This window comes from Vigna umbellata, chromosome 1 (genome assembly GCF_029865625.1).
Source record: "Vigna umbellata cultivar VRB3 chromosome 1, Vumbellata_1.0, whole genome shotgun sequence".
In the NCBI taxonomy this organism is placed as follows: Eukaryota; Viridiplantae; Streptophyta; class Magnoliopsida; order Fabales; family Fabaceae; genus Vigna; species Vigna umbellata.
The window spans coordinates 78,183,653-78,204,437 of record NC_142165.1 but is presented as its reverse complement, the minus strand read 5'-3'; the positions used below and the strand labels follow the sequence as shown (position 1 = coordinate 78,204,437).

The following is a 20,785-nucleotide window of genomic DNA, read 5'->3' as shown; positions in this document are numbered from 1 at the left end:
AAAGGCTTAAGGAGTTGCAATGAAGACAATGGCGGCACACGAGCGAAGACGAAAATAAATGAAGCAGCAAAAATGGTGCACGAAGAAGAAAGGAAAAAGGAACCTCTGGGAAGAAGAAACGGTGCAGCGCGAAGAAGAAAAGAAAAGGGCGAGAACTTAAAAAAGCTATACTACCTCGGTTGACAGTGATACTCGAAGCAATAAGACACTACCACATCGTTTTTTAACGTAACCGAGGCATATAGTGCAAAAACTGAAGCTTATATGCCTCGGTTACTAGGAAAACCGAAGCCTAAAAGGGATTTCACACCAGTTGCAAGCTACCCGAGGTCGTTCCTCTTGACCAGACTTGATCTTTCTGCTTCGGTTCTGCGCACAACCGAAGCAGTATCAGCTTTTCAGACTGTTTGGCACCGGTCGTATCAGAACCGAGGCCTATACGGTCAGCAAAGTCACATCTGGAAGGCGTGGCAGGCGGAGCAGGCAGGCGTGGCAGGGTGGAGCAGATTTTTTGGCTTCGGTTTTGCCTATAACCGAGTCAGTAGGGTGCTTTTGGCACCGGTTTTGAGTCAACCGAAGTATATACATTGATATGCTTCGGTTGGTGTACAACCGAAGCCTATATAGCGATTTCTAAGCCTTTTTTTTTACTAGTAAAAATAGTGGGAGGTGAAAAAGAAGTTGAAAATTTTTCAAAAGTAAAAGTTGGAGTTATGAAAGATTGTTGGATGTATTGAGAAAAGTTAAGGATTGGAAAACTCCCTTCATCATCTTAGTCTAAACCTTAATTGTAGGAGTGGTAAGGGGCTTTAGTAACTCTTCCTCTTCTTCTTTTATCTCAATCTCTTCTTTTACTCTCTTTTTCTTTCTCATTCCTTTCTTTTTTTCTTTTTTCGTTTACTCTTAACTTAAGAATGTAGCTCAACCTCACCATGACTTAAATGCAAGCTACTATAAAAACTCATTTGTTTTAAAAGAATTTTGAAAAAAAAATTTCGCAAATAATCCTAGACATTTTTAAGATTTTCAAAATGGCTTATGCAAACAAACTTAGTATTTCAAATAAAATTCCTTAAGAGACTTAAGGAGACAAGAGAAGCTTAAGTTCACTTCTAGGAAAGAGAGGTGAATCACTATGGATTGCTTAGAAACCAAGTCTTTCCTAGCTAATGCTTAACTCAAGTTCTCTTTTACCAAACTTCTCAAAGGGATTTAAACATGAAATAAAAATTGACACACACTAGACTATCATAATTAAAGAAAGTAATTAAAGCTAATATATGTGGCCTAATGGTGAAGTTGGAAGGAACTTTGGTTCTCTCACGCTTATCAACTACAAAACGCAATATTACTCAAAGTCCAATGTTCTTGTTAGGACACATCCTAACAAGGCCAAATATTACAGGTCCAAAAAGGATAACAACTACAATTTTACCATTCAAAGAAAATACACACAAATCTCTTTTTCTCACCAAGTGTATATTCTCTTGTCTTGTGTTTTAGATCAAGACTTCAAGCTTCCCTCCAAGGCCTCCTTCACCTTTGGATTTTTCTCACCATTTTGGTATGTCCTCCCAATGATCCTCACATTTTTTTTAACCATCCAAAGACTTACACCACAAGTTAACACTACTAAAGCCAAAAGGAGTCCAAGGAAAAAGCAAGAAAAGGTCTAAAATGAACAAAGGCTCTTCAAAAGGAGTTTTATTTTGAAAAAACCATGAATGTTTACAAGACAATTAAGCATTTAAATGGTAAGAAAGAAAGGTCAGCACAGAAAAAGGAGTTACCTAAAGAAAGGCACTAGAATAGATCACAAAAACCAAAAACTACTAGAAAATCATAAGGTGCTTTTGTTCTTTGGCAAGCTATATCAAATGGTGCACTAAGACAACCTTTTTTAGATCACCATGGTTGCTGGAACAACAGTTTGGGGACATAAAAATCAGCTCCAAATCAACATCAAAGTGTTCATACAAAAGTTGGTTAAAGATGGTACATGCATGTGTTTTTACTTTTACTTTTTGCTTTTATTTTTGGTACTGTTTGTCTACTTTTCTTATGAGCCTTTTGTCTCTTCTGTTTTTTGAAATTTTTAGCACAAACATATACCAAATCAGACCTCAAATCTGGAATGTTTCATCAAGTTTATAACTCCAAAATAAAGAGAACCTACTAGAATCAAGTATAGCATGAAACACAAAACGTGACATAATTGAAACCTAACTCTATGAACTTGTTCATGATCTAAAAACAAGTATGAACTCAGATAAATAAATAAAAGCAATCAAAGGCAAAAATACAAATCAGATTTTGGACATGACATCAACATATATTTTTGATGATTTTTTGAAGTCTCAACTAGGAAATAGAGAAGACATCAAAAAGAGTAAACATGACTCTAGACAACATGGAATGATTTAAAACTTAAAATGACTCAAACAAACATATATTGACCAAACAAAACAGTAGGGAATGACTCAAAAAATGAAAAGGCACAAAACAGTACCAAAAACTACCAAAACATAAGTTGAAAAACGCTAATAACAACATTCTGGCAGCTTTGACCTTTTCTGAGTGTTTTACTCATAACTTTCTCCATAGAACTCCAAATGAAATTATTATTATTCTTTTGTTGGAAACAAGACTCAAAGGGCTTTCATTTGAATATTTTTACGTATTTTTTGGACAATTGAGATAAATGCAATTTAAGTTTGAAAATCATCACAATTTGCTGCCAGAAAAATGATAGATGGAAAGAAAAACACAACTAGACAAGTAAGGAAATAACTTCAACATCACGGAACAATAAAGGATCGACAAGGACCAAAAGACTTAGGTCTTGAAGAACCAAAGCTCTTGATACCAAATGATGGCAACCTCCTTGGCTAGGTTGGGCCAAAGCTAGAAGATGTGCATGGAGGGGTGTTTCCTTTGATGAATGGTGCAGAAATGTGGTGGTAAATGGTCCAAGGATGATGAGTTAAGGTATGGATGGGGTAGAAGCTCAAAGCCTCTAGGAGATATGGTGGTGGCGGTGTAGTGTTTGGTGGTTCCAAGAGAGGTTAGGCCAACTCAAGGAAGAAGGTGATTAGAAGGGCCTCTAGGGTGTTCTAGTCTTGATCAAGGAAGAGTATGGCCATATTTTGGTAGCATAACATTACTTAATTCCAAGATCAAATACAAGGGTGGAGACATGATACAAGAAGGTCTAACACCATAGGACCCATCACAAGAGGAATGGCCAAAAAGCTCCAAGATGAATATTCTCCTCAAGGTCAAGTACTATTTGCTATCTTTGGATGGAAAATTGGAGAACAAGAAGATATGCCAAATCTGCCAAAACATGGAGAAGGGTAAAAAGGACATTTCTATACAAAAAGGGGTGTACTTATCCTTCTATGGGGCTGCATTAGTAAATGTTTTTTTCACATAAAACTCAATTTTCACGTGTTTTAGAAGCCATACATGTAGCACATGGGTTCAGATCTGCAACGTGAAAATTGCTTGCTTAAAGCCTTGAGATTAATCTATAAAATCTCATAGGAAAAGCTTGTAAATCACTTTTGGATTGTAGTAAAGAATTTCTGCTGAAATGCATAGTAAATTCCTTCTCCAAGAGTCACTTCTTAGCTTGATTTCCATTGCAACTTCCTTCCACTCTAGGAAGCCTTCTGAGTTGTGAATCACCTCTCCAAGCTAGCCTCCATATCCATTCACCATAATCACCAATCATCCGCTGCTTCACATCCAAAACTCCTAACCAATCTGCTCATGAAATTCCAAGTCTGCAGCTGCTAATGCTAATGTTCCATTGGTTTTAGCAAGTTGTCCAAGTCTCTTTGCACCTCCAATCTCACGGATCATCTTCTCTACATCTCCTAGGATGTATCAAGTGGTATTCAGAGCATAGGTTCTAACTTGAACCGTGAGATAAGTGGCTTCATCTTTCATTTTTCAAACTATCATTCAAATTCCTGCTATGTCTTGTGGTTCTGCTAAATTCTGTTTCTGTTTCAGCATCTATGATGTGTTTAGGCTTCTATGTTTTGAGTTTTATTGATACCAGTTCTATTTTCTTGAGTATATCATCATTTTATTCGGTTATCTCTTGCTGTTTTGAGTCATTTTTACCATTTAAACATCATTTCTGGTTTTTGTCTTAAGTCTTGTTAGTTACTTTGCTGTTTTTGTTATCAAATCTGGTTTCAACCAAGTTTTACCAAAAAATCTGAGTTGTTTGAATGTGGCTACACCAATTAAGAGCAATGAATACTTCAGAAATGAGCTCAGGTGTTTAGATCTACCATTCAAACTCAAATCTGTGCAGGTTGTTCAAAGCTGACAACATTTAAGTTCTGTTTTTTTTTGTGCTGCACTGTTACTGTTTTATGGTCATTTACTGATCTAATGAACAGCAGTTGATTGATCCATTGTCTGAACCATTTGGAAGATGAAATGAGTTGATTCCAAATAGTTTGTCATGTGGCAAGAGTGTCTAAGCATTTGGCCGAGATGCATGTGTTTCCTTGGGTAAATTCTGCTTAATTGTGTGTGGTTAGTATTAGATCATTGCTAACCATCATCAACACTGAATTTCTGCATTTGTGCAACTTTCAAATACCATTTCTAACTCCTCTTTGCTGTTTTCAAATCAGAATTACTTTTGAATCAAAATTTGACCATGCTAGTTGTTAAATTTAGCTGAAAGCTGGTACTGCAGTAGTGATTCTCTGTTTTATATAGTTTTGATGCATCCAATTAGTTCCAACAAGTCATCATTCATCATCAAAACATGTTTGAATCATTGGAAAATAACTAGGTGCAGTACTGTTCATTTGGTATATTTTTCTACATTGAAAAATTGATTCTGCTGAAAACTGTGCTGGTTTATTGTCAAATTCTGCACTGCATTACTTTGCTTGATTCATCACTTTTAGATGTAGTAAAAGCCATGGTCCATTTAAAATATTAAGATAACAATTCAAAAGAGATATTACATATGTTAAAAGGCACTTAGGACCATTGCATCATCAGTGTTGAAAGTTTGAAGTGTATAGTATTTTTGCTGTTAAAATCTGGTGCAGAAATCTGGTGCAATTCATTCAGGCATTTCATCAAACAGTTTTATCAATTTTCAATGCATAGCCAATTCGTGTGTGATTCTGATCTAAAGTCTTTTCTTGTGTTTTAAATCTGATCTAGAACCCTTCTTAGGATCTATTTGAGGTGCCACCGTGTTTGAAAACCCTATCATTGCTTGATTTTCGATTTTTCTACATTCTGCACACCATCTGTTTGACAAAAGTCCTGGTGTTGCTGTCACCTGGATGTGATTTTGCTGGCAATTGTGGTGGTACTTTCTGTGATTAACTAGTTTGTTGGATAGGTGAACTATAACTCAAATGGCTCATTGCAAGTGGAAGCATCAAAGGAAGTTCAATTGGTGAGGAAAGTGAATGAAGTTGAGCCTTGAAGAAGGAAAGGCCGTGACTTGCAGCAGAGTTCCATACTGCAGAAAAATTAATTCCTTTGTTTAAGCACTTTGCAGCTGAGAGAATTGTGTGGAATCCAGTAGATTCAAGATCTTTGAGAGCAACCAAAGCTGCATACATTGTTTCCCTAGCCTATTCTAACTTTTCCTTTCCAAGTTACCCAATTTTCTTTGTAATTTCCATTGTTTTCTTTGGTTGTAAGTTCCAAATCCAAGCAAGTGAGGTGCTAGAGTTCACAAGTGCTCTTCCCTCATTTGTAACTAGACTCAAAAGAAGTCTTACAACCTAAAATTGAGTAGTCGGTGAGTGTGTCTTAGATCCAAAGTCTAAGCCTCACCTAGGAGACCTCACTTTAATTGCTTTTCCAATTCTCGCCTAGATAGTATATATCTTGTGCGAATAGGAAGCTCTCTTAGGGGTCCGAATTTAGAGTTTAGGTTGTGTCCTTTGATTTTAAAAGTGATTTTAGTTTAAAGGGTAACTAGTAGTAACCTAAGACATTTCTGGCAAGGCAAGACTTGGTACTTAAGCAGTCTTCATGACTCACCTCTCTTACCTGGGACTTGTCTAAGAGTGAATCTTGTAAATCTTTTACACTAGAAAAACTTTTAGAAACAAAGATGTCTTGTTATTCATATAGGTCTTCTAGGAATTTTAATTTTGATAAGCAACTTACTTACAAAGGCATCAAAAGAGAACATGATAAAGCTAGAAGGAAGTCTTGTTCATCTTACGAATTTGATAGGATTGAAGATGATTTGTATAAACAAGCTAGTGAAAACATTCCATTCTTTGGTGATGATATTGGTGCATTAACATACCTAGCTTGGGAAAAGGAAATTAATGACATGCATTCATTCATGGTGAGAAAAAGTAAATATGAATCCTTCTATTCTAGAGAGAATGAATCTTATATTCTTAGTCTTTATACTTCTAGTTTTAAAAAGCATGCAAGAGAGTGGTGGGATGACAGGCAATATCATGTTGAGATAGGTAGACAATATCCCATTCACGATTGGAATGAATTGAAAGCTTGTATGAGAAGAAAGTTTGTGCCTCGAGAAATTGAAAGAAACTTAGAACTTATGAGAGAGCTTATTAGAAAAGGTGAGTTTTTTCATTCAAAATATAAGTGGGTACTTTCGTAGGGAAAGTGAGTTTCTAGGAAAACTTAAGAGGCTATGGGAAGAGACAAGCAAATATAGAATTGAGAGATTAAAAAGAGAAAAACAAAAGCAAGAAGTAAGAGAGAAAAGAAGAGAGCAAGAGAGAAGAGAAGAGGAAGAAAACAAGAGAAGAGACGAGGAAGAAAGAGAAAGAAGAGAAGAAGAGAAAAGAATAAAGAAAGACAGAAAAGAAGCACAAAGAAGAGAAAAAGAAGAAGTTGAAAGAATAGAAATGGAAGAAAAGAAAAAGCAACTAAGGGCAACATCTCCTCCTACCCTAGAAGCTAGATTCTTAAGGAGAGGTTTTCTATCCTTTCACTTTTCTCCATTTATATTTGAAATTTCCAAATTTCACTTTTCTTTCAAAGACTTTGCCACTCCATCCTTAAAAATGTTATCACTTTCAACACATGCAAAGTCACAACTTGGGTTATGGTTACCTTTATGGTTACCAATAACTCAAGATACAAATAAAATTTCAAATGAAGAAAGGTTTCTTTGTTATATTAACATTAAAAATTTCAAAATTAGGAAACCTTCTTCTACACATAGTCTTTTATATATATTATTGGGTCAAAGAAAACTAATTAGAGATATGTTTGATGCTTATTGCAGATGGATATTTGACCCAGGAGGAACCCTTGTGAAACACCAAAAATAAGTCTTCAGAAGCACCATCAAATTTGAGGACAAATCCTTCTCAAGAGGGAGAGGATGATACAAGAAGGTCTAACACCATAGGACCCATCACAAGAGGAATGGCCAAAAAGCTCCAAGATGAATATTCTCCTCAAGGTCAAGTACTATTTGCTATCTTTGGATGGAAAATTGGAGAACAAGAAGATATGCCAAATCTGCCAAAACATGGAGAAGGGTAAAAAGGACATTTCTATACAAAAAGGGGTGTACTTATCCTTCTATGGGGCTGCATTAGTAAATGTTTTTTTCACATAAAACTCAATTTTCACGTGTTTTAGAAGCCATACATGTAGCACATGGGTTCAGATCTGCAACGTGAAAATTGCTTGCTTAAAGCCTTGAGATTAATCTATAAAATCTCATAGGAAAAGCTTGTAAATCACCTTTGGATTATAGTAAAGAATTTCTGCTGAAATGCATAGTAAATTCCTTCTCCAAGAGTCACTTCTTAGCTTGATTTCCATTGCAACTTCCTTCCACTCTAGGAAGCCTTCTGAGTTGTGAATCACCTCTCCAAGCTAGCCTCCATATCCATTCACCATAATCACCAATCATCCGTTGCTTCACATCCAAAACTCCTAACCAATCTGCTCATGAAATTCCAAGTCTGCAGCTGCTAATGCTACTGTTCCATTGGTTTTAGCAAGCTGTCCAAGTCTCTTTGCACCTCCAATCTCACGGATCATCTTCTCTACATCTCCTAGGATGTATCAAGACATCTCAATTTATAGGCCAAGGGTGTCTCCTTCTAACCCTAAAAGCATAATCTCTCACCTTTACTCTCATTGGCAAAAAATGAGACGTTCTAACCTCTCCAGTGATGGGAGGACATGTGGCCACTCGCAAAACACAATCCTCTTCATTCCTAGAGTGTCATGTAGCCGCTACTAAAAGTAAATCCTCTTCACTCCTAGGATGTCATGTGGCTACCTTTTAAAAAGCAAATCCTCTCCAATGGAAGCAAGACACATGACACACACTTTCCACTTGGTTTGGATATCTAACTTAGGAAAAATCTTATGCTACTTAGGCCTTAATACAAGCCTTAACCAAACCTACACTACATGGCCAAATACAAGGCTTAAATAAACTTACATTATTCTTCAATCCATGCTCCATGATAGCTCCTAAGGAGGCCCACAAGGTAGCGTTGATGTCATCTTCATGGATGGCTTCCACTCTCTTGAAAGTGCTTGATCATGGCTAGGGAGATTTTCCATCATGACGCCTGGTGTGGTTGACAGTAGAGGAGGATTAAGGTTTCAGATGAAGATGGTGATGATGTGTTAGGAGGGATTATGTGGCATGTTCTGGTTAGTTCACTAATGAGTACAAGGATCAACAGTATGGCATCATTTGGGTGATTTGATATGTTGGTGAGGATTTAGACACGTGGTAGAATCTGAGAGTAGCTAACTAGTTAGTGGTAGGATGAGTCACTAGTGCAATCAGGGGAAACGACAGCGGTTATTTTTGCCCATAGGCAGCGGCTCCAGAATCGGGGCATATTCAGGCGAGGTAAAAAAGAGTAGACTGTTTGCCTTGGTTCTGAACCGAGTCATAAAAGTGTAGGATTTTGCCTCGGATCAAACATAACCGAGGTAGTAGGGTCTTTTTTCTAATTTTTTTTTCTAATTGTTTCTCTTACAGAACCTCACAACATTATGATTACTTATTTGCTTCAATGGTCTTAATATCAGCCGGTCTAGGAGAAGGTTTCCTACGCTAGGATCATAACTTAACTTTACTGTGGTAACGGGAAGTGGAGGCAGCGCTTTGGAAGAACAACGGTGCACAGTGTAGGGAAAACGGGGAAGAAGTTCAAGCGTACAAGATGAAGAGGAAGAGGTCGCGAAAAAGGAGAAAAACGCAGGCTGGCCAGAGAGAAAATGGAGGTTTAGGCGAGGAAGAAGGAAGATGTAGAGTCTAGGGTAACTTGTTTCGAAATTATAAATGAGGATATTGTTTCGGTTATTCACTTAACCGATGCCTATCTCCAAACATAATGCTTCGGTTCTACCAATTACCCGAGGCAATAGGACCTTTTCAAAAAGATGTCAGCCTTTGCAGTGTTTTGTGCAAAGATATAGGCATCGGGTCTACAATTAACCGAGACAATATCTCCCTTCCGCCTCGCATGCTTCTGAACCGAGGTATATAGCTTTGTATGCTTCGGTTTTTGCATAACCGAAGCGTATACGACGCGTTAGAATCCAATTTTTTTACTGGTGGGTGCGTAATTTAAGATAATCTATAAACATTACTAATTTCAGTAATTTAATTCCCATCAATTGGAAGCATTTTAATTATTATATTTTATGGCTATTGTAAAATTGAAGTTTGATCAATTGTTAAAATAATTTCAAGTGTCCTTAGTAATATATACAGTGACATAAGATAGGCTTTGACTGAGATTCATACATAGTTAATTTGTAGGATGAATGAGGTTGTGGGATTGAATTTGATCTCAGGGTTCACAAATTTAGCTAGGTTTGGAGCGGGTGAGTACAATTAGGGTTTTGGATTTGGGAATGGAATGCTAGGTGGAATCTGGGTTTCGGAGGGATATAAATAATGGTAATTATATTTATGATTTACTATTATAATAATAATAAGAAGAAGAAGAATAATAATAATAATAATAATAATAATAATAATAATAGTAATAATAATATTAATTATTATTAAAACAATTATTGGTTGAATTTTTTTTCCGGCTGGAACTTGTTCCATATTTTTTAATTTTAATACTATTTTAAACCATAATTAATTATCATTTCAAATGTATTATATTAGACTTGTATTGAATATTTTATACACAACATATCCATTTATATTTACATTGAGATTCTATAAAAAGGAGTTCTAATATTATATTCTACCTTAAATACAAATAATTTTTTTGAAAAGGTATTCACAAAAAATTTATTAACTTTAATTTAATTTTTAACATAAGAGGTCATGTAGTAATAATAATAATATTAATTATTATTAAAACAATTATCGGTTGAATCTTTTTTCCGGCTGGCACTTGTTAATATTTTTGAATTTTAATACTATTTTAAACCGTAATTAATTATCATTTCAAATGTATTATATTAGACTTGTATTGAATATTTTATACACAACATATTCATTTATATTTACATTGAGATTCTGAAAAAAGGAGTTCTAATATTATATTACTACCTTAAATACAAATAATTTTTTTGGAAATGTATTCACAAAAACTTTATTAACTTTATTAACTTTATTAACTTTATTTTAATTTTTAACATAAGAGGTCATGTAGGCCCACTTTATAACCAGCCGAGTGTGTCTTCTTATCCTATATCATGTAACCATCATTATTACGATCTCAATTTTATTTTCAAATCACTCATCCATATTTCATTTTCATTATTTATATTTTTTCCTTTTCTGATTCTTATAAAATTCTAAAATAAATATATATTTTTCTCTGTCTAAATATATATTATTCATTTATTTAATTTAATTTAAATTCGTGAACATTTTTTAAATTAAAAAACTAATTTAATTACTAAAAATATTATATTTTAATTATTATTTGTTGTAGTCAATAGTTTGAGATTCTCAACCAAAAAGGATAAAAGAGAAAACAGAATTTTAAAACAATCATACTCAAAGCTAATGAAAAATTAGGATTCCAAATTCTGAACCCTTGTTGGAGTTCTCTTTTTTGTTTACAAAACTTTCTTTTAGAAGCTATGTATAATATCAAATAAAATTATCTCCTAACTCACTAAACGGTAAACAAAATAAAAGCATAATCCTGATTCATTGGCCTCGGACGGATATGATTGGCTGTGATTTCGTCTTCGCTAATCTTGATTTAACTCCTTCGACCAACCATATCATCATAGTCAAATGAGTTCAGCCCAATCCTGTTATGCTACAACTGATCTAGTTGTACATCTTCCATCTTCGGAATACCGACACGTGTCTTTATTATTCAACTTAAAATGTGATTATTATATAATTAAAATAAGTGTTTCGAAGATTTTTTTAGGGTCTAAACTGTCATTTGCGCATTGTTTGGCTTGAGGCTTTTGGTTCTTATATTTAGGCGGCTTATCCACAACAACACACTGATCATTCTGGTGGAAAGGTGATGAAAGAAGGACCACTCATGGAAGGCTGGTTCATCATCCTAGTGTCTGCGTGCGTCTGCGTTATCGTAAGAGCCATATTCTCCCTTCAAACAAAAACCATCAACACCCCTCCAGGCCCCCTTCACATCCCAATCGTCACAAGCATCCAATGGCTCCTCAAATCCTTCAGCCAACTCGAGCCCATTCTCCGAAACCTCCACGCCAAGTTCGGCCCCATCGTCACCATCCGCATCGGATCTCAACGAGCCATATTCATCGCCGACCGCACCCTCGCCCACCAAGCCCTAGTCCAAAACGGTTCCCTCTTCTCCGACCGCCCCAAGGCTCTCGCCGCCTCCAAAATCCTCTCCAGCGACCAACGCAACATCAGCTCCGCCTCCTATGGCCCCACGTGGCGTATTCTCCGCCGAAACCTCACCTCCGAGGTGCTCCACCACTCACGCGTTAAGTCCTTCTCCGGGATCCGAAACTGGGTCCTCCAAGCCCTCCTCGTTCGCCTTAAATCTGATTCTCAATCCAACGATTCCATCAGAGTCATCGATCATTTCCAGTACTCCATGTTCTGCTTGCTCGTCTTCATGTGCTTCGGGGAGCGACTCGATGAGGGCAAAGTCAGAGACATCGAGCGCGTCCAACGGCAGTTACTTCTAGGGTTTACAAGATTTAACATCCTTAATTTCTGGCCCAGAGTCACCCGCGTTTTGCTCTGCGAACGTTGGGAGGAGATGCTTAGGTTTCGCCAGGAGCAAGAGGACGTGATGATTCCACTTATAAGAGCCAGAAAGCAAAAGCAAGGCAAGGATGAAGGTGTTGTTTCGTATGTTGATACTTTGTTGGATTTGCAGTGGCCCGAGGAGAAACGCAAGCTCAAGGAAGAAGAGATTGTGACGCTGTGTAATGAGTTTTTGAACGGGGGCACAGACACGACTTCCACGGCGTTGCAATGGATCATGGCGAATTTGGTGAAGAACCCGCAGGTGCAAGAGAGGTTGGTGGATGAGATAAGGGAGGTAATGGGTGGGAGAGAAGACAGAGAAGTGAAAGAAGAAGACTTGCAAAAATTTCCTTATCTGAAGGCTGTGATTTTGGAGGGTTTGAGACGTCACCCACCTGGCCATTTTGTGTTGCCGCATGCTGTGACGGAGGACGTGGTTTTTAATGATTACTTGGTCCCTAAGAATGGGACAGTGAATTTCATGGTGGCAGAGATGGGGTGGGACCCTAAGGTATGGGAAGATCCAATGACGTTTAAGCCAGAGAGGTTTATGAATGATGAGGGGTTTGACATTACTGGAAGTAAAGAGATAAAGATGATGCCGTTTGGTGCTGGGAGGAGGATTTGCCCTGGCTATAATCTGGCTTTGCTTCATTTGGAGTACTTTGTGGCTAATCTGGTTTGGAATTTTGAGTGGAAGGTTCCAGAGGGAGGAGATGTAGATTTTTCAGAGATACAAGAGTTCACTGTGGTAATGAAGAATCCATTGCAGGTTCATCTTTCTCCTAGGATCTAGACTCGACCCACCTCATTATATAATAAGCCTCCCATTAATGGTTTGGAAAATAATTTTCCCTGGTATGTGATTGGGAAATATATAGATTCATAGATTACTTCCGTGGTTATAGCGCAAGTATATAGTGTAAAATTGTGATGTGTGTTTGCTTTTTCACAAGTTCTGTTTTGCTTTGTTAAGAAGAACACTTCCTGTCATATTTAATAAAAGTTATACTTCACACATAATTTTTTTTATATGATACTATCCTTTTTATCCGAAAAATATTCATTACTACACCTAAATTTTTTATATTTATTTATACTATATTCACTTATTTTTTATTTTTTCTTTTCTTAAAAAGATATAAAATTTTATACTTTTATAGTCATTTTACTCTTGTGTTCTTTCTCAAATGAATGTAAAAATATGTCATGATACTATTATTTTTTTATTTGAAAAATATTCTTTTGACACTTCAATTTTTTACATTTATTTAATACTATCCTTACTTACTTTTTCTTTCTTAAAAAAATTCAAAATTTTACATTTTTATCATCTTTTTATCCTTATATAATGTATGAAATGAATATAAAAGCATGTGATAATACCATTTCTCTTTCTACTTTTTTTACTTTTAACTGCGGTGTCTGCACTTTGCATGCACGTGTACATCTTCTAGATAATAAAGTATAACCATTTAGTACTTACACTGAGGGCGAAAGTTGAACGAGAAAGAAAAAATGAGTCAAAACATATTTAAATTTTTTACATTTATTTGATATTATATTTTTTATTTTCTTTAAAAAATATAAAATACTATATTTTTATAATCATTTTATCATTTGTATTTTTTACATTTATTTGATATTTTATTTTTTATTTTCTTAAAAAAATATAAAATACTATATTTTTTATAATCATTTTATCACTGTATTACGTGTGAAAGGAATATAAAAATGAGATAGTGCCATTGCCTAACTAGAAATAATTGATCGAAGAATTTTATCACCAAGTATTTAAAGAAACGCAAAACGAAATATTTGTTTCTCATAATTATTAGTTATGACTAAGTTTTAGAGGGAATTATTATTCATGTCAAGACTTTCAATAAAAGGTATTTAACGAATCAGTCTCTATAATATATTATATCTAAATATATTTGTCTAATATTTGAATCAAACACTAGAAAGTATTTTATGAGAAACTATTTATAAATAAAAATAAAAAATCTTTATCTTTCACTTATACTCTCTCAAGAATTTAGGAGATCCTTAAAGCAAAATATTGTTTCTTTTTAGATTTGCAAGTTATCATTTATCTTAAATGTTATAATTACGCTTTTTAAACAATTATATATTATTGATTCTCCCATTATTATTATTATTATTATTATTATTATTATTATTATTATTATTATTATTATTATTATTATTATTATTATTATGATTATGGTGAATAGTTGTTATTAAAAAGTAGTAACTCAAATAAAAGTTCAGATCCATTTGATTATGAAAAAGATTAGGAAAGATCTTCCAATTTCTCATTATTATCCCTTACAAAGGAATTATAATTCTTTTTTTATGACCTCTATGGACATATTTCTAGAATACCACCCTGTTAAAAGTACTCTAGAAAAACTCTTCACAATATTAGGCAAGGATGGTTAGAAGATTTTATAAAATATATTTTAAATATTTTGCACTACAAAAAAGAAGGGCATTACCGAAGGCCAGAAGCCCTCGGAAACAGCCCAAAACCGTCGGTAAAAGGTAATTATCGAAGGCTTATCGACGACCAAAGAGCCCTCGGTAAATCTCTTGTCGCTAACATTTACCGAGGGCTTTCGCCGAAGGCTTTTGGCCCTTGGTAATTACCGAAGGGAAAAAGCCTTCGGTAATTTCCGAAGGGCGAAAAAAAAAACAGGGCGCTGGGCTGCTGCAGAATGTGAGACTCTCTGTAAAGCCACGCCCGGCGCCCCCTTTGTCGCGCCTGGGCGTGAGACTCTCTGTAAAGTCGCGCCCGGCGCCCCCTTTGTCGCGCCTGGGCGTGAGACTCTCTATATCACTTCTTCCTCACTTCTCATTACAACCATCTCCTAAATATAGCTAACTTATGATCATATTCTATGCTTCTATCACCCAAGTACAAAACGCAATGAGAAAATAAATGCTTCTCCATACACAGATGTCACAGACCTCTAGGCTTGGTTTGGACAAGAAGTAACATGTGTAGTGTTTGGAGAATATAACGAACAAAAAATTTAAGGCAAAAGTGTATAGAGAAGCATGCAAGAGAGAGTGAAAGCAACCTCTAATGCCAGAGGTAGAAACAGATAAAATGCAACAATCACTCCAAAGTAAGATGTAGCCAATGTCCACTTCCTATATTGAAACAATGCTACGGTAGGAAGATGTAATTTGGTGAAATGGTGCAAAAGTAACCAAAGGAACAGTAAAGATGAACTTTGATGCACCAAATATATGTATAGAAACAACCAAACTGTGCCAAAATCTACTGAATCACACTATCACTTGTTGAGTTCCAAATTTCAAACAAAAATGGGAAGTCAAACTATGATTTTGCAGATTTAATGAAAATGGACCAAGGCAACAGTTGAAACAAGTTTCAAATGGTGAAATACACTTGCACAAATGTTTAAAATGCTCTGAAATAGGCAGAGTCACCAAAACAAGGTTGCAGTTGCTAAAAGTGCAGAAAAATGAACTAAAACTGTTGGAGAATTGAGAAAGTAGTGCATTCAAAGCTGGATAGCTCAATTAAAGACTCAAAGAATGCCTAAAAACACTACATCTAACTACAGATAAACAGCTAGCAGAATTGAAGCACCTAATACCAAACAAAGACTATAAGCACGGTGCAAAAAGATACTAGATAAGTTGTGACAGCACTGGTTTACAGAATTTTGAATCAACTCAATTATGCTTTTGACAAATCAGTGGTTAATCAGAGTTTGTACAACTTGAAACATGTTTAGAAACTTCAAACAAACTTGCACCAAGATTTAGAGACACAAAATCTGGTCAGAAACAATTTGCACAATATGAACCGAGAATTATATTTGAATGCAGAATTTGAAACCAGATTGTGATGAGCTCAACCACTAATTCTACTATTCTGTGATGAATATGAGTTGGAATTACTTTAGACACAGTTGAAATCACTAGGCAAACTTGGACAAAGCTTGAAAACCATCAAATCTGGATGAAAACCACATGATATCAAATTAATCCAGAAATGATGTTTTATGCAGATTTTGCTACTGGAATCAATATTTGCAATGCTACTGGACAACAATTTAATTGACTCAAGAATGTGTAAATAAGACATTTCTTGTAGTGCATATGGAAATAATCGTTCTAAATACAGTCCAATTTAGATTATAGAAATTGATGAAAGAGACCTCATATAAAAAATAATCCATTATTCTCTCTAATTCTTTTGAACAAAAGACAATGGAAAATGCTTATTATGGTATGAATCAGGTTCCAGACTAAGGTAAAGCAAGAAAACTTCAATGATATTCAGAATAGGTCTATCTTGATTGAGAGAAGGATTGAACTTTAAGAAAAAGAGTTTGATGAATTCCAAAGAGCACTAGAGACCAAGCATTGAAGTATATTAGCCAAGCTTGATTTTAGATTATATCGAATCAAACCAAACGTAAAAATCAACAACTTCTACAGGCACATCATGCATATGATCAAGCACATTGAAATCAATTTCAAGTTCACACACATCAGCATCAAAATCCATTTCACAGTACTGAAGCACCAAAACATGGTCAGCAGCTTCCCTAATTTTTTTCAAATACTCTTTGGACTTTCTGAAATCAGTTTGTACTTCCAGCACAGTAGGTTGAGCTTTAAAATCAGAATTTAAATCAACAGTACAACTAATTTCAGAATGAGGTTCAGTACTATCATCATCATAATACACATTTTCACTCAATTGAACATTAGTAGTGGTAAATTCAGATATAGGGACAACAACAAAGCTATTACAATCATGAATCACAGTCAACTCCCTAAAACCATCAACTAGCTTTTCAAAATGAGTATCAGTGTAATTATGGTCATAAGGTTCACATACACATTCAGAAATATCAACAGATGCACTCATATAATCATCACTCATCAGAGAATTGGAATTATCAGAATTTAAAGCATAATATGAATCAGTGAAAGAAGGATTAGAGTATACAGAGGTGGTAGGACACTCAATCTCTTGAAATTATGGGGCAGCAGCTACCATCAGTGGTGCTTCATTGTTTGTTGCCCCTTTCTCCTCTTCATTTTTCCTTGTCAGCTGATTGATAACAGTCACCATTTGAGCCACTTTGGTGGTCATTTCTTGAACCCGTCGTTGATACTGTCACGCTTCAGACATTGCCGATGCATCTCGGATCACCATCGTGCTCCCCTCTACCCTGAATCTCCCTCGCTGCCATCGCTCTAGAGACGTCATCTTCCTCGCGCCACCAATTTCGCAAGAGCAGAAACACGAAATAGTCGTAGCGCGTCTCGCTACCTCCATCACCATCGCAATGCTATTCGCTCCAGATCTACCAGCCTTCACTAGATAGTGAGACTCTCGTTGCCGCCGCGTTCCGAACATCTCCCACGAACCCCAAAACCTACGTCAACGAACCCAGCCACAAAACCCCCAAATCGGCGTCAACCAACCCAACCGTAGAACCACCAAACCGACCTCAGCAAACCTAGGCGTAGAACCCCCAAACTGCCATCTTCAATCCCAGCCAAAGAATCCCCAAACCAGTGTCAACCAACCAACCCTCACTTGTCCCAAAATCGCTCAATATTGGAGGGCACAATGAAGGGCACCAGCAGAATAGAGAAGGGAAGGGGGAAGCTTTCAGAGAAGAGAACAAAGGGGAGGGAAATTGGAAAATTTGGGGAAAGTGACGAAGCGTGAAGTTGGGGAAAGTGATGAAACTGGGAACGAAAACCCCAATTTGGAACTTAAATTAGCGAGAATGTTACCGACGGCTTAAAAGCCTTCGGTAATCATCTCAATACCGAGGGCTTCAAAGCCTTCGGTAATATGCCGTCTGTAAATCGCGTTTTTCCAATAGTGTTGAAAGAGATATCTAACATGTTATTTAATTATAAAAAGGGTTAAATATGTTTTTAGTCCCTAAACTATCAGACGATTTTGTTTTTAGTCCCTGCTCAGAACTTTGATGGTTTTTAGTCCTTATAGTTTTGAAACTCTGAGTATTAGTCCTTAAAAATGGACGGCGTTAAGTTTTTGAAGATGTGGCAAACGGCGATGCCACGTGATCACTGATCTCTGCCTTCACTCTCTGCCACATGGGATGTTTAACTATTGAACTGAGATTAAGTCAATTAAGCACTTCGTTGATTGAAATTAGATATAGGGTTCAGAATTTGTCAAAAGTAAATATTTGAATTGGGGGAAAACGTAGTTTTAGTGGAAGCATTGTAGTGGAAACCTTTGACAGGAAGCATTGTATCTTGGTTGTCCTTGCGGTGGTGGTTGCGGTGGTCGTTCCGGTGGTCATCAAAGACAAGGGTAAAGACAAGCGTAAAGGTAAGTTAAGCTATTGTTTTTGTGTTTCGGTTATGGTTGTTCCAATTTGTGCGTAAAGCGTTGATGTGTGAATGTAGGTCTAGAAATGGTTTTCGACATTTGTTTGCATCACATGGGGAAGTTTGTTAGTAATAAGGGGCTACAGTATGTTGGAGGAGAGATACACGTGATCAAAGGAGTTGATCCGGATCGTTGGTCATATTTTGAAGCGGTTGGAATAGTTAAAGAATTTAAGTATGATGCAGACTTCAAACTTTGGTGGAAGGGGTCCAAACAAAGGCTGATGAATAATGTCAGATTATTGAGTGATGACAGTGAAGCACTGTACTTGGCTAATTATGCAGAGGAGAATAACGAAGAGGTAGAAATTTATGTTCAACATGTTCCTAGTGAGGCAGTGGAAGTTCACTTTCTTAGTTGTGGTGAAGTGGCTGAGGAAGTGGAAGAGGGTGATGTTGAAAAAGGAAACATAGACACGGAGGAAGTGGTTTCCAAAGTGGATGAGATTGTACAAGAGGGTGGAATGGGTCTAGAAGAGGGTGAGGAAGACTGTGATGGTGGTCATGAACAGCAGGAGGTTGATAAGGGTGAGGAAGACTGTGATGGTGGTCATGAACAGGAAGAGGTTGAAAAGGGTGAGGAGGAAGAGTGTGATGGTGGTGAGGAACAACAAGAGGTTCAAATGGGTGAGGAAGAAGAAGAGTTTGGTGGTGGTCATGAACAACAAGAGGTTCAAATGAGTGAGGAAGAAGAGTGTGATGGTGATGATGAGCATGAAGAGGTTGAAATGGGTTAGGAAGAAGAAGAGTGTGATGGTCATGATGAACATGAAGATGTTCAAATGGGTCAGGAAGAACAAGAGTTTGTTGGTGGTGATGAATATGATTATCTTGGGGAAGAAGAGGAAGGGGGGAATGTTGTCGAGGGGGAAGTAGAAGCTTCAGCTGAAGAATGTATGGATGACAGTGAAGAAGACAGAATGGCTAATGAAGATGATGGGTTTGATGTTCAGAATGATAGGGTGGACCAATTTCGGAGAAACATTAATCCAGTTTTGGATAGGTGGAATAGAATGAAAAAGAAGAAGAAATGTGTGCGTAGAAGAGGCAATGTTGGGGAAGGTTCATTTTTACTGAATGAAGAAGTTGGAGATCATGAGATCAATGAAGAATACAACAGTGATGAATTGGATTCAAATGTAGATAGTGATGAGGATGTGAGGTTATCAAAGGGGAAATTTAAAAAGTTTAGAAAAGATGATATGAACAAGAACTTCAGATTTGAATTGGGGATGGAGTTTTGTTCTTTAAAGGAATTCAAAAATGCACTATTGGAGCATAGTGTATTAAATGGAAAAGAGGTTAAGTTTGTGAAGAATGACCTGAACAGAGTAAGGGCAGTTTGTAAAAACAAATGTGGTTTTCTGATTATGGCTAGCAAGGTAGGAGGGAAGCAAACATTTAGGGTGAAAACCTTGGTTGGACGACACAGTTGTGGAAGGACCTTTGGAAACAAAAGTGCAAATGTGAACTGGATTGCACAAGTATTAGTAGATAGGTTTGTAAATGTGGCTAACATGACTGTCAACCAAATAATTGATGACATTAAGAAGTCATTCAGTGTTGGAATCACTGCTTGGAAAGCTGGAAAGGCAAAGCAAATTGCCTTGGATTCTTTGGTTGGTGATGGAGAGCGACAATACGGTCGTGTATATGATTATGTGGGTGAATTGCTAAGAGTGAAGGCTGGAACATTTAAAATTAAAGTCAATCAACCCCAACCAAGTTTGCCTCCAAGATTTGGCTCATTCTATATGTGTTTAGAGGGTTGTAAGCAAGGCTTCTTAGGAAGTTGCAGGCCCTTCATAGGGGTAGATGGTTGTCATTTGAAGACAACATATGGGGGTCAGCTGTTGGTGGCAGTGGGCAGAGACCCGAATGACCAATACTTCCCACTAGCTTTTGCTGTGGTTGAAAATGAATGCAAAGAGAGTTGGAGATGGTTTTTGACACTACTACTGGAAGATATTGGAGGAATTGATTATCAACGTTGGGTTTTCATCTCTGATCAACAAAAGGTATCTTCATTTTAATATTTCCCTATTTTTATACAGTAGCAATTGGAATACTTACTATTGAGCAAGACCTTTTCTGAATTGCAGGGACTAATGACAAACTTTTATGATTTGCAGGGACTAATGACAGTTT

At 36.5% G+C, this 20,785-nt stretch overlaps 3 pseudogenes; 2 read left to right on the top strand and 1 right to left on the bottom strand.

The window, feature by feature from the left end:
* The first annotated feature begins 6,115 nt into the window (after nt 1-6,115).
* Nucleotides 6,116-9,290, top strand: LOC148206486 (uncharacterized; annotated as a pseudogene).
* Nucleotides 9,291-11,463: 2,173 nt separating this feature from the next.
* On the top strand, nt 11,464-13,231 carry LOC148206485 (cytochrome P450 89A2 pseudogene; annotated as a pseudogene).
* Nucleotides 13,232-16,646: 3,415 nt separating this feature from the next.
* On the bottom strand, nt 16,647-17,621 carry LOC148206484 (uncharacterized; annotated as a pseudogene).
* Between the last annotated feature and the right edge of the window lie 3,164 nt (nt 17,622-20,785).